The sequence below is a fragment of the Panthera pardus genome, unplaced genomic scaffold (assembly GCF_024362965.1).
Source record: "Panthera pardus isolate Hobbes unplaced genomic scaffold, ASM2436296v1 HiC_scaffold_21, whole genome shotgun sequence".
NCBI lineage: Eukaryota > Metazoa > Chordata > Mammalia > Carnivora > Felidae > Panthera > Panthera pardus.
The window spans coordinates 48,739,196-48,751,829 of NW_026526777.1; positions in this window are offsets into that span (position 1 = coordinate 48,739,196).

A 12,634-nucleotide genomic window follows, 5' to 3' on the forward strand; every position below is an offset into this window, starting at 1 on the left:
GTATGCATGCATGCATGCGTGCTCCCCCACACCAGGCGTTTGTATGGCTCTCTCCAACACTTATTCAAGTGTGCCCACATGCCACGTCCTCAGAGGAATTCCCCTCGCCCTGAGCGAACAGCCCCTGATTGCCCCTCCTCTACTCTGGAATTGTTCTAGGCAGAGGGGAGCCAAGGGAGGAAGGGAAGTGGTAGGAGGCCAGGCGTGAGAGGTGGGCAAGGGCCAGAGCGGGCAGGGTCCTGTCTGCTGTAATAAGGGGTGTGATGTATGTTCTGAGTCCGCAAAGGTGGGCTATGATCTGATTTACATTTGTAAAAGATCCTTCTGGCTGTCATGTGGGGGGCGCAGGTGGGTTGAATGGGAATAACAGAAGCAGGGCGGCCGTGTGGGAGGGCGGTGGGAGGGCGCTGTGGCTTGGACAAGGCCAGCAGTGATGGAGAAGGACCACATTTCCGATATGGATTTGAAGGCGGAATGGATGGGAATCTCTGATGGATTGGGACGCGATGTGGAAGGGAAAGGAAGAAAGGCTCATTCTTAGGACTTTGGAGCAACTAGAAGAATGACAATTGCTAATATTCATTGTTAAGCAGACACTCCTCTAAACCCTTGACATCTTTGAAAGCCATTTAAATCTCACAACACTCCTATGAACTATGTATTATTATCCCCATTTTATAGAAGAGGAAATTGAGGCACAGAGAGTTTAATCAATATGCATAAAGTCACACAGCAAGTAGAAAAACTGGGATTTGAACCCAGAGTTTAACAGTTCTCCCTCTTTTATTTAAAAAAATTTTTTAATGTTTAGTTTTGAGACAGAGAGAGACAGAGCATGAATGGGGGAGGGTCAGCGAGGGGGAGACACAGAATCTGAAGCAGGCTCCAGGCTCCAAGCTGTCAGCACAGAGCCCGACGCTGGGCTGGAACTCACAGATTGTGAGATCATGACCTGAGCCAAAGTCGGATGCTTAACTGACTGAACCACCCAGGCGCCCCTCCGTCTTTTATTTTAAATGTTTATTTTGAAAGAGACAGCTCCAGCAGGGGAGGGGCTGGGGTGGGGGGGGGGGGAGAGAGAGAGAGAGAGAGAGAGAGAGAGAGAGAATATCCCAAGCAGGCTCCACGCTCCACGATGTCAGGGCAGGAGCCCAACATGGTGCTTGATCCCAGGAACTGCAAGATCATGACCTGAGCTGAAATCAAGAGTCGCTCAACCGACTGATCCACCCAGACACCCCAAAAGTTCTCCCTCTTTATAAAAAAGAAGAATATCACTAACTGTGATAGGGAAGACTGGGGAAGAATGGAGCTTTTAAGTGGGGGGGGGGGGGGCGTGCAACATGAATCGAGAGTTTCAGCTTAGATGTGTTCAGATGAGATGACTTTTCAACATTCAAGTTAGGGTGTGATTCTGGCTCCGGGTGGCAGGGAGGGAGCACCTGGGTCTGGAGTGTTCACTGCAGCCAAGAGTGAGGACAGCAGGAGGCTAGCAGGTGGGATTAAATGCCTGACTTGAAAGGGTGGGATAGAAAGTGATCTTTCAGAGCATCCTATCAGGCCTCAGGGGCATCAGGAAAGTGTTGCGGAAGTATGGTTCTAGAGCAGTCCTTGTTTTCATCTGAGGATCCCATGAAAGATCTGACCTTGCTCCAGAAAAATTACATGTACACACACATGACGTTTTCTACACAATTTCGGGGTGTTCCTGGGCCCTCAGAAGCCACCCACAGACCATTCTGGCGTTACCATCAGGCCTCCCTCCCCCAGCAACAACCAGATGTCACCACATCTGGTAGGGCCTGACGGACCTCTGACAAGTCTCCATACATCACCACCTTCTCCGTCTGCATGAAGTAAAAACCGCACCATTGGAAAAGCAAACTCCCTGGAGGGTGAGGTTTGAGTCATTTTTAAATGTCTGTGTAGAGCGGACCTCCCCAGCCACCCACCAGCCCCCCTCCACCCCCCAGTGCTGCACTTGTAAATGTTTGCTTTGAATGTGGCCCCATGTGGAATAGAAGAATATACTCACACAAAGTCGTTTGCTCTTTCGTTCATCCATAGGTGAGGTCATAATCTGGGTATTTTCTAAGTTTAAAGACAAGACGTGCTCAGGACACTGTTTCCATCAACAAGATTGCTTCTTGTGGATAGTGCACATCTGATGCTGTGCTTGTCTGTTTCTGCTGCCCCCAACTCCCAGGACCCATCCTCTCTGGGGCTAATCACCCTGTGTGGACCCCGGGACGGGGGAGGCAGGACCTATCAGGCCCCCTGGAAGCTGAAGGCACCAGGCACTTTCTCCCCCACCAACCTTGCTCTCCTGGTCCGGCCACCTGGGGGCTCCGACCTGCCAGGGGAAAGGTACACAGACAGGAGAGAACGTATTTACAGTTATGGCACTCGGCCCAGGGACCACCATGAAGGCAGCGATCCATGTCTGGTGGTGGCTGTCTCAGCAGTGGCGTGGCCTTGGCCTGCCACGGGGCCTGCCCGTGTCCCCAGCGTGGCCCCCCAGCCTCCCCACTGACAGGCGTCTGTGTGGGTCTCCACGTCCACTCGGTGCATTCCCTCCCTGCTGACATCACACCAGCCTCCGGGCACTCGTGCTGCGTGGCTGTTGCTGGGCTTTCAGCTGTCGTCTCACCCTGTGCAGAGTCACAGGGTGGAGATTCTTCTCCTCCCCGTCCCCGACCTTAGCATTCCCGGCCTGTCCAAGTCTTGGCTCTGAGACCGCTGCCAGATCCCCACCGCTGCCTCTGAATGTTCGTGCCTCTGTAAAGAGGAGGGCCACACCCAATCACAGGGGTTGTTAACAGCCACCATCACATTCCAGGGACAATTTTTCTGCTCTGCAGTGAGGTGTGACAAGCCATCAGACCTCCTCATTGTCCTTGAAGTTTTCACGACTTCACAAGACCAACCAAGACTGGAGTCTGACTCCAAGGGGACTGCAAGCCTCTGAGTCAGAGTCGGGCTGTGAGGCTCCCGGCTTCTCTGGGGTGGGGCCTGGGCTGTGCTCGGGTGATGGCTGGGCCAGGCAAGAGACGTCTCAGCCTCCCTAAAGCAGTGGCTGCCCTCTGGGCCCTCTGTGCTACCCTGGGACATAATCCTTTCCAAGAAGGAGGGACAGCTGGTGCTGCTGACTCACAACCGTGTCCTCTGTGGCTAAGGCGCCCCATCACAGTGTCTGAGCGCTGAGCTCACATCTCGTGGCTACTGCCCCACACACAGGCTGGGGAGAGCTTCAGTTCAGTCAGTGAACACTACTCACACCCAGCCCCTTCCATCCTGGTTGGTGAGCGGCCGCTGCCCTGAGCCCCCACCCCCAACACAAATGCCACCCGCCCCTCATTACCCCGGTCTTGTCCCAGGAGACCCCAGACTGCACCCCCGCCCCCCACCACCAATCCAGCCACTAGAGGGTCATGGCCGGCTCAGCCATCACTTCCATGCTCTGCTGGGTATACGTTGTGGGTATCATTCTTGCCTGCCCACAAGCGTTCTCAGAGCCCCTTTGCTGCTGACTTTTCTCCCGTCACCGTGTACCGGCTGCCCAGTCCCACCAGTTCTCAGCACAGTTCTAATATCCAGCCTGTCCCCCTTACCTGGTTCAAGTCCAGCCTCCTCCAGGAAGCCGTTCTAATTGCATAGTCCTCACAAATCACTTTGCCCTCCCCTGGCCTCCTATGGACACTGCCTCACCAAAGATGGCTTACTTGAAGTTCTTGGAGGGTCTTAAACTTCTTATCGCTCGTTCGATTGCTTACAAATCCCTGCCTTATTGTCGCCTGGTAGCAGGTGACACGGGGACCTCTGGGGCCACGGTCAGAGGGGGGAAGGTCCCGAGGAGACTAGGTGGCACCCAGTAGGTCTGCCGCAGAAGGAAACTTCTTGAGAGGTCAAGAGAGAAGGACCCCAGGCTGGGGGGTGGGGCATGAGCAATGCTGGGCTGGTAACCTCGGGTGGGGCTGAGGCAAAGGGGTCACGCCTGGAACAGGAGAGTAGGGTAGAAGGTCAACTTAGTCACAGATCCTGGGTGGGGTAGGAGCCTTGCCTCTGGGCTACATGGGCCTGAAAGCGGCAGTCAAGGGCAAGTGGCACTGAGCTGGGGAAGGCTCTGTCCATCCCACCGCCACTGGGCAAGGAGCTTGCAGCGGGGGCCTTGCTCAGAGCCCCAGCTAATGGCCGGGAAGGGCACCTAGGAAACTGGAATCACACAGTGTGTCCCGATTGCTTAGAAACTGCCCTCCCCCACCCCCCCTGCCAGGGATCCGCGGCACAGCAGCTGTTTGCCCTGGGACGTGACAAGCTGCTGGAACCTGCACCACCCCGAGGAGCCAAGCTCTGGCCCACTTGGATCTCAGCCACAGCCCAGAGACCCCGGGAGAGAAGTGACTCAGGTCGGACAGTGGCTCCTAATGACCTCAAGTGACTCACAGCAAACAGAATGAAGTTGACGCCCAGCGTTTCACTCGTCACCTTGCTTCGTCATTTAGCCGGCAGTGAGTGGCTGCCACCATTTCCCAGCTGTGGCTAAGCATGTGCGGAAGAGCTAAAGTCCCAAGCGTGCCTGGGACACTGAGAGCCTCAACTCCGGCTGCACCTGGGAGTCACCTGGGGAGCACGGCCTCCTGCTGAGAGCCCCTTTAACGGGGGTGGGGGGTGGGGGGGGCAGGTTTCCAGAGCTCCGCAGGTGACTGGAATGTGCAGCCACTGGGGAGACCCAGGCTTCTAACACTCGATCCTGTTAGGGAGAAGGACGCTAACCGGACATCCTGTTTCCCTCGCCAGCTCGTGCTGAACATGTCTGCAGCCTGGCTTGAGCCTTCGGTCAGTGGGCTTCTGGTGTGAACTCAGCTCTGCTTATTCCTGACCCCAAATCTTCTGCAATTATTTCTGTATCCAATTCTTTCTCCCCGAATTCGATACATTTTAGGTTTCTGCGGCATCCTCTGAAGGAAGTGATGACGTTATAAAAACTCTACGGGAAAGTAGGCTGAGAATGAGACAAGAAAGATCGTCTTATTCTTACACGGTTTTGGATCCTTGACCTAAAGTCTGTTTTGTTTTGCTTATACTAAGTTTTCAACACTTTGTTATATATCTTTTGTTTGTGTTTTATTTAAAAAAATTTTTTTTAATGTTTATTATTTTTTTGAGAGAAAGAAAGCCAGCATGATCAGGGAAAGGGCAGAGAGAGGGAGACACAGAAGCGGAAGCAGGCTCCGGGCTCTGAGCTGTCAGCCCAGAGCCCGACGCAGGGCTTGAACTCACGGACTGTGAGATCATGACCTGAGCTGAAATTGGACACTTAGCCAGCTGAGCCACCCAGGTGCCCCTGTTTTAGCTTTTTAAATTTTAGAGACTTTTGAACATACACAAAAGTAGACAGAACAGCATCATGAACTGTCACACACCTGATCGCCAGCCCCCCAGGACAACAATGGCCAAACTGGTCCCATACCCTACCCGCATCAATGTAGTCCATCTTCTATTACTTTGAAGCAAATCCCAGATGCCAGACCGTTTCATCTGTAAAAGTTTTAGTAAATCATTCAACAAGAATTCTTTTTGTAACATAACCACAATTCTATCAGACATCAAAACAAATTAACAGTAATCCCTACTGTTCAAATTTCCCGATGTCTCAAAATGACCATAAACAGATTTAAAAAAATAGTTTGAGTATCACTCAGCCATAAAAAAGAGTGACATCTTGCCATTTGTAACAACCTGGATGGACCTAGAGGGTAGTATGCTAAGTGGAATAAGTCAGACAGGGAAGACAAATACCATATGATTACACTTACACGCAGGATCTAAAAATCAAAACAAACAAAACACCAGAAACAGAGTCTTGAAACATACAGAACAAACTGGTAGTTGCCAGGGGGGGAGAAGGGTGGGCAAAATAGGGAAAGAGGATTAAGAGGTTATAAACTTCCAGTTATAAAATAAATAAGTCACAGAAATGAGAAGTGCAGAAGGGGAATATAGTTAATAATATTGTAATAACGATGTGTGGTGACAGATGGTGACCACACTTACCGTGGTGAGCACAGAGTAATAAATAGAATTCTCGAGTCATTATGTTGTACACCTGAGGCTAAAATAACACTGGATATTAACTATAATTCAATAATAAAAAAATTAAAAATAGTTTGAATCAAGGTCCAAATGAGGTTCACATGCTGAAATTGGTTGATAAAACTTTTAAGGCTATTTTAATCTATTGTCTTTTTTTTTTTTTTCTTCCTTGAAGTTTGCTGAAGACACAGTGTTGTTTATCCAGGAGATTTGCCCACAATCTAGACTTTGCTGATGCTCTCCTTATGGTGTAATTTAACATGCTCTGTGCCCCTATTTTCCCTGTAAATTGGCACGATCTAGCACTTAATGAGATTCAGGTTTGGTGTTAGTGATGCTCTATTCTTCCGACAGGAGGCACATGATGTCTGGTCGTCTCTTTCCGTGATATTGGATGCTACAGAGGAGCAGTGCTTGAATCTTTTGGTTCATTAAACATTTTAAAATAGCGATTATCTAATTCCAGCATTTCTCCTTCATAGAAGTATTCCAGCTTATCGGTGAAGGAGGGATGACAGATACAATTACCTATTATTTGACACCCAGGATAATTGCTTGATTTCCCCCCTTTATTTACCATTTTCAAAACAATGAGTTGCTTTCCTAGCATCCTGCAACAGTGAACAAAGTTCTGTTTTGCTTTTTTGAGTATTACTATTAATTCATAAGGTTTTAATACATTTGATGTGTTTCAATTCCTTGTAGTCAGTATTGATACTGATGCTCACGTGGCCCTTTGTTGGCCAGTGGGAGTCCCTTCTATTTGGCTCCTGAATCCTTTAGACAGGAGCTGAGAAGTCTCTTAAATTTTGTACAAACCTCCTCTTGTACATTTTCTGCCCAGATCCAGAATCGGCCATTTGTCCAAGGAGCCCTCATTGCTTTCAGTGGGAAATGGTATTTGGAGATCTCACCCTGAATGTCAGGAGTTTATCTATTCTCCTCTCTGACCAAAGTAACCCCAAATTTTAGTCTGTTCTGGTCTCAAAGTCAGAGTAGGCACTGGCTGTATTCTGATGCCACTGAGCATTCTTAGGGGACAACATGTGTGACCTCTGAATCAACAAGTATTTATCATCAGAGAGTCGGTGGAGACAAAGACAGTCTTGAGGCGCTTAAAATCTCTTTTGTTGGCATCAGGAGTGTGGTGGGGGAAGCCGTGCTTCTCAAATTTGAATGTGCATACAGATTACCTGGGTACCTCATTAAAATGCAGAGTAGGCCTGGGGGGCCTAGATGCTGCAGATCTAACTAGTTCCCGAGTGATGCTGGTCCATGCGCCACACTCTGGCCAGGCTCCAAAAATAACAAGTAGTAAGCGGGGTGTTGGCATTAAATGCCGAAGGAACTCAGAGGAGGGAGGCAAGGAGGCCACCACAGAGGAGGCAGCATTTTGGCTAGTGGCTGGGATTTTTTTTTATATATAAGTAGGCTTCACGTCCAGAGTGAAGCCCAGCACAGGGCTTGAACTCACAACCCTGAGATCAAGACCTGAGCCGAGATCAAGAATATGATGCTTCACTGACTGAGCCACCCAGGTGCCCCTGGGATTTTCTTTTGAATCAGGAGCCAGAACAACAGACTAGTGTGGCACCTTCACTTTCAAGGTAAAGTTAGTATTAAGTCATAACACACACAGGGCAAAGGATACAAATCCCAAGTGTACAGCTTGATCAGTTTTTTGTGATGTAATTCACATTGTAAAACTCACCCTTTTCAAGTGTACAACTGGTTAGTTTATAGCATATTCACAGAGTTGGACAACCACTGCCACTATTTAATTCCAGGACATTTTCATCACTTCTCCAAAGAAGTCCCATATCCGCTTCCCCTCCCTCAGCCCCTGGCAATCACCAATCTATTTTCTAGTTCTGTAGATTTAACTATTCTGGACTTTTCATGTAAATGAAATCATACAAAGTATAGTCTTTTGTGGCTGTCTTCTTTCACTTGGCATAATGTCTTCAAGGCTCATCAATGTTGTAGCAGTGTGTCAGTATTTGATCCCTTTTTACGGCTGAATAATGTTGCGTTGTATAGAGAGACCACGTTTTTGTTTATCCATTCGTTACCAGCTGATGGACATTTGCGTTGTTTCCATCTTTTAGCCATTATGAATAATGCTGCTATTCGCGCACACGTTTTTGTCTGGGCATGTTTTCAGTTCTTTGGGGTATACACTTGGGAGTAGAATTAATGGCATACAGTAAATCCATGTTAAGTTTTGAGGAACTGACAAACTACTTTCCAAAGCAACTGCACCATCTTTCATTTGCAGCTTGATGAGTACTTTTTTTTTTTACGCATAGCACACGCATAGCACAGCACCCAGATCAGTAAGCATAATACTACCAGCACTCGAGGACCCTCCCCTGCGCCTCTTCCCTGTCATCCCCCCATCCTGAAGGTAAACTGCTACTTTGACTTCTGTCCCCACTGATGGCTGGGACTCTGAGGGGTAGAACTGGGGTACCTTCGCTCTGGTGGGAGCGGCATCAGCAAAGGCACAGTGAACGAGGCGGGGCAATCCCGGCTTTACATTCCGCGGGGGCAGGTGCCCAGACGGTCCTGTTATCCTACCAAGGCCTGGTGAGCAAACTGGCTTTCTCCCTCCTCACCCCGCTTCCTGCACAAGCAGAGGAGGCCCTTTCAGAAAAACAACAAGCAGGTGGGCTTCTCAATCGGAACCCTCTGGCAGGCCTTGGAGGCAGCTGGGGTGGGGAAGCAATGTGCCCAAGGTTCACCATAAAGGACAACTTCAGCGTGAAGTGCCGCGGTCCAGCCCGCTCCGCGGGCTGTGCAATGGCCTTGTCACAGCCTTTGTCCAGGACCCCTTTAGTCCTGCTTACCTCCCACCTGCAGGCTCTCTCGGCAAGCGGCAGCCCTGGGCCTGAGCTCCCCGCGCAGCTGAAACAGGACCTGCTCTCCCGCCAGCAGGGAGCTGCGCGTGCGCGGTGGGCAATGGGCAGCCCCGTGTTCCGCCGCGCAGGATGCTGGAGAGCCGGGGCGAGGGGCGCCTCCCGCTGGTGGCCCTGGGGATAGCCGAGCCTGCAGCTGCCGTGGCAAGGCCCGAGGTCCTTTCTCGCCTCCGTGGTTCTCCCGCATCCAGCCCTGTGGCTCATCTTTCCCCCTGAGCTGACTTTCTCCCTCTGGCCTCGTCCCAACACACAGAATCACACATGTGAAGTCACTGTCACGCACACTCAAACTGCTCAGAGAGATGTATCCCTGATCTGCGAATCCTTGACTTGCCAATGACCTTTCCCTACCAGCCCCTCCCCCCCAGAGGCCCCTCCTGCCAGATCCTCTCAGACATTGTGTGGGATACCCCCTCCCCCACCTCTAGGCCTGGCTCCCAAAATAAAAGCCCCAACACAAACAGCCTGGAATTGTCATGACCCTCCAGACCACTGTCTGGGAATTTATCAGTGAAAGATGAATTGGGGTGCTCTTTACAAGATGCGCTCGTCCCTGGGACGAGTGTGTCACACAGGGTGTGTTAACGTAATGGACTGCTGTCCTCCCGACACCCAGCTGAGAAGGGCAGGTGTAGGCGAGGAAGGGTGGACGGGAGTGGAGAATAGAAACTCTGCAGCCCGGCAGCCACTGTGGGCAGGCTGGGCTGGGCAGGGCTGTAGGAAGGAGTTCTGGGCGGGCCCCACGCAGCCGTGAGGCTCTGGGGAGATGAGGGTCTACACCTGAGTCAGGGTCTAGAAAAGAAAACGAGAGGGTCCTGAAGACAAACTTTTTAAGGTTTAATATTTGATATACACCAGGCAGGGAGTGAAACCCAACTTCCCTTCCTCTTCCCCAGGGTCCTCTGGTTCCTTCCTACTCTTCTCTCCTTCTTCTATTCCCACACTTTCTCTTCTCTTCCACATTGTCCTTCCTCTATTCCTTTTCTCTACCCCAGAATGGAAAATAGTCTAATTCTATTCTCTCTACACTAAAGACTTCAAAGGTTTTGAGGGCTAGCCTCGGAATCTATTGTGACAGCACCACTTTATGGCAAAATGCAGCGGTCTAGCCCTGTGCCTGGATCATAGTAGGTGCTCAACAAATGCTGGGTAAGCAGGTGAAGGAATGAGTGAAGGTCACTTCTTGTGTGTTCCAAACACTGGATTTGGGGGAGGCCTTTTGAAACTGATTCCTTTACATGGGTTACCACTGGCTTTCCTGTAGGCACAAATCACAAGTATCCGTCGTCTTGCGATCCCACAAAATTACAAAGATGAAGCCAGGGTGGGACCCAGGGTCTAGATACCCTCTCTCCCCACCCATCCGGTGTGATTTCTTTTTCTGCGGCTTTGCAGACTTTCCTTTGGGGAAAGTCAGCGGGCAGGGACTGATGGGGCTCTAGCGCCCTCTGCTGGTACATTTTCAAGAGTTGGCTTTTGCAGATGGGTTTGCATACACTTGTTTTTTAACTGCTTGGGCAAGGCTAGGAGTGAGATTTCTGGTGTTATTTCAGGCCTCCTGTTCAGTGAATGTCAAGTCTGAACGTGGCTCCTAGTGACAAAAAAATGAGCGCCAGGGTGGGCTCCCAGACATTAATAATTTAATTGAAAGTAGCTTTTGTTTTATTTTAACAACCTGCCTGGACTAAGAGTCAAGTCTGAATAGCTTCTAGTCTTGGCTCAGCCTTACATCTCTGATGTCGGTGGGCTCTGTCACGTGTGTTCGAGAGACACGGGTCTGGTTTTTCCAAAGTGAACTGGGAGGTTTCCTCCAAGAAAGAGAAGAAACACTGTGCCCAACGGGCCTGGCTCCTGAGCAGAGGCGATACTGAGCGTTCACTAATCCACATGAAACTCTGTCTCTCCCCCAGAGGCCCACGGGGTGACTGTAGAGAGAAGCCAAAGGCTTTGCTATCTGCACCAGACCCTTTTGGTATCTCTCCAGGCTTTGCTATCTGTACCAGACCCTTTTCGGTATCTCTCCAGGACTGCGACAGTGGATACTGAAGAGCTCCTGGGTTGGGGCGTAGTGGGCAGGAAAAACAGCCCACAGGAATACAAAACCCAAGGCCAAACTCACCCAGACCGTAGGCACCCCCTTGGTCAGACTGAGGCCCCCTATTTTCCATACACCTGATAGCATAGATTGGAACACCGCTTTTCAGACTTCAGTGGCATGGAGCTACGTGGGAGGCTGGCAGACCCTGATTCGGTAGGTCTGGGATACAACCTGAGACTCTGGATTTCTAACAAGATGATGCGGATGCCGCTGGGCTGGGGGAACCACCTAGTGAGAAGCAAGAGTGTAGAGGAAATAGGGTCTGACATCAGAATGCTCCGATTCCAATTCCAACTCTCCCACTTATGCCATGATTATTTTCACTGCCTCCTCTCTCCCAGCCTGTTTCATCCAGCATAAGACAGGGAGAATGGCAGTTTGAATGACTTCATGGAATAGAATGACTTCATAGGGTTGTTGTAAGAACAAAGTGAAACCATGTGGGCAAAGCTCTTGGCACAGAGCCTGAAGTGCCCGGGATACGGTAAACAACTTGGTTTGCACATGTCCTTTTAGCAAGTGTTTATTGACCCCATCTTCTATGTCCGGGACTGCTGTAGGCCCTGGGAGAGAGCAGGGACAGAAACAAAATCTCTGTTCTCGAGGAGCTCACATTGTAGTAGAAGAAGAAAAACCACAAACAAGTAGAATACATACTATGTAAGTTGGTGCTAAGTATACTGGAGAGAAAAATAAAGCAGAGTATGGACCATAAGGAATGCTGCGGTTGGGGACATTGTTGTTTGTATGGAATAAGAGGGAACGTGTCACTGAGAAGGTACTTTTGAGGTGAGGGAGCCAGGCATGTGGATAGCTGAGGAAATGGGAGGGAATGTTTGTAAGTGCAAAGGCCCTGGGGCATGTCTTCACTGGTCACTCCTAGGAAATAGAAGGGTCTAAGGTGCCTTCCATCAGAAGAAATTTTAGGAGGTCTCTATTGACCTTGCTTCCACCCTAAAGAGTCTTATTTTTTATTATACAAATTATGCAAGTTCCTTGTAGAAACAGAGATTACAGGTAAGCACAAAGAATGACAGAAAAGTTTGTCATAATCCTTCTATGCAGAGAAAACCACTGCTCTTATTCTTGTGTACATCCTTCTAAGTCTTTTCGTTCATGCATGCCTCTACGCACGTGTGTGGACGGACATACCTCACACACACATTCTTACCAGCAATGGGATTATACTCTAATACCATTTCATAATTTGCTGTTTTTCAATTAACATTATATCATTAATATCTCTTGATGGCATTAATATATTTCAACAATATACTTTTGTTCTTTTTTTAAGTTTATTTTATTTTTTTTTTTTTTGAGAGAGAGCACAAGTCAGGGAGGGGCAGAGAGAGAGGAAGAGAGAGAATTCCAAGCAGGCTCTGCACAGTCGGTGCAGAGCCTGATGCAGGACTCAAACTCATGAAACGGGAGATCACCACCTGAGCCAAAGTCGGATCCTTAACTAAGCCACCCAGGTGCCCCAACTATATTATTCTTTTTTTTTTTTAATGTTTTATTTTTGAGA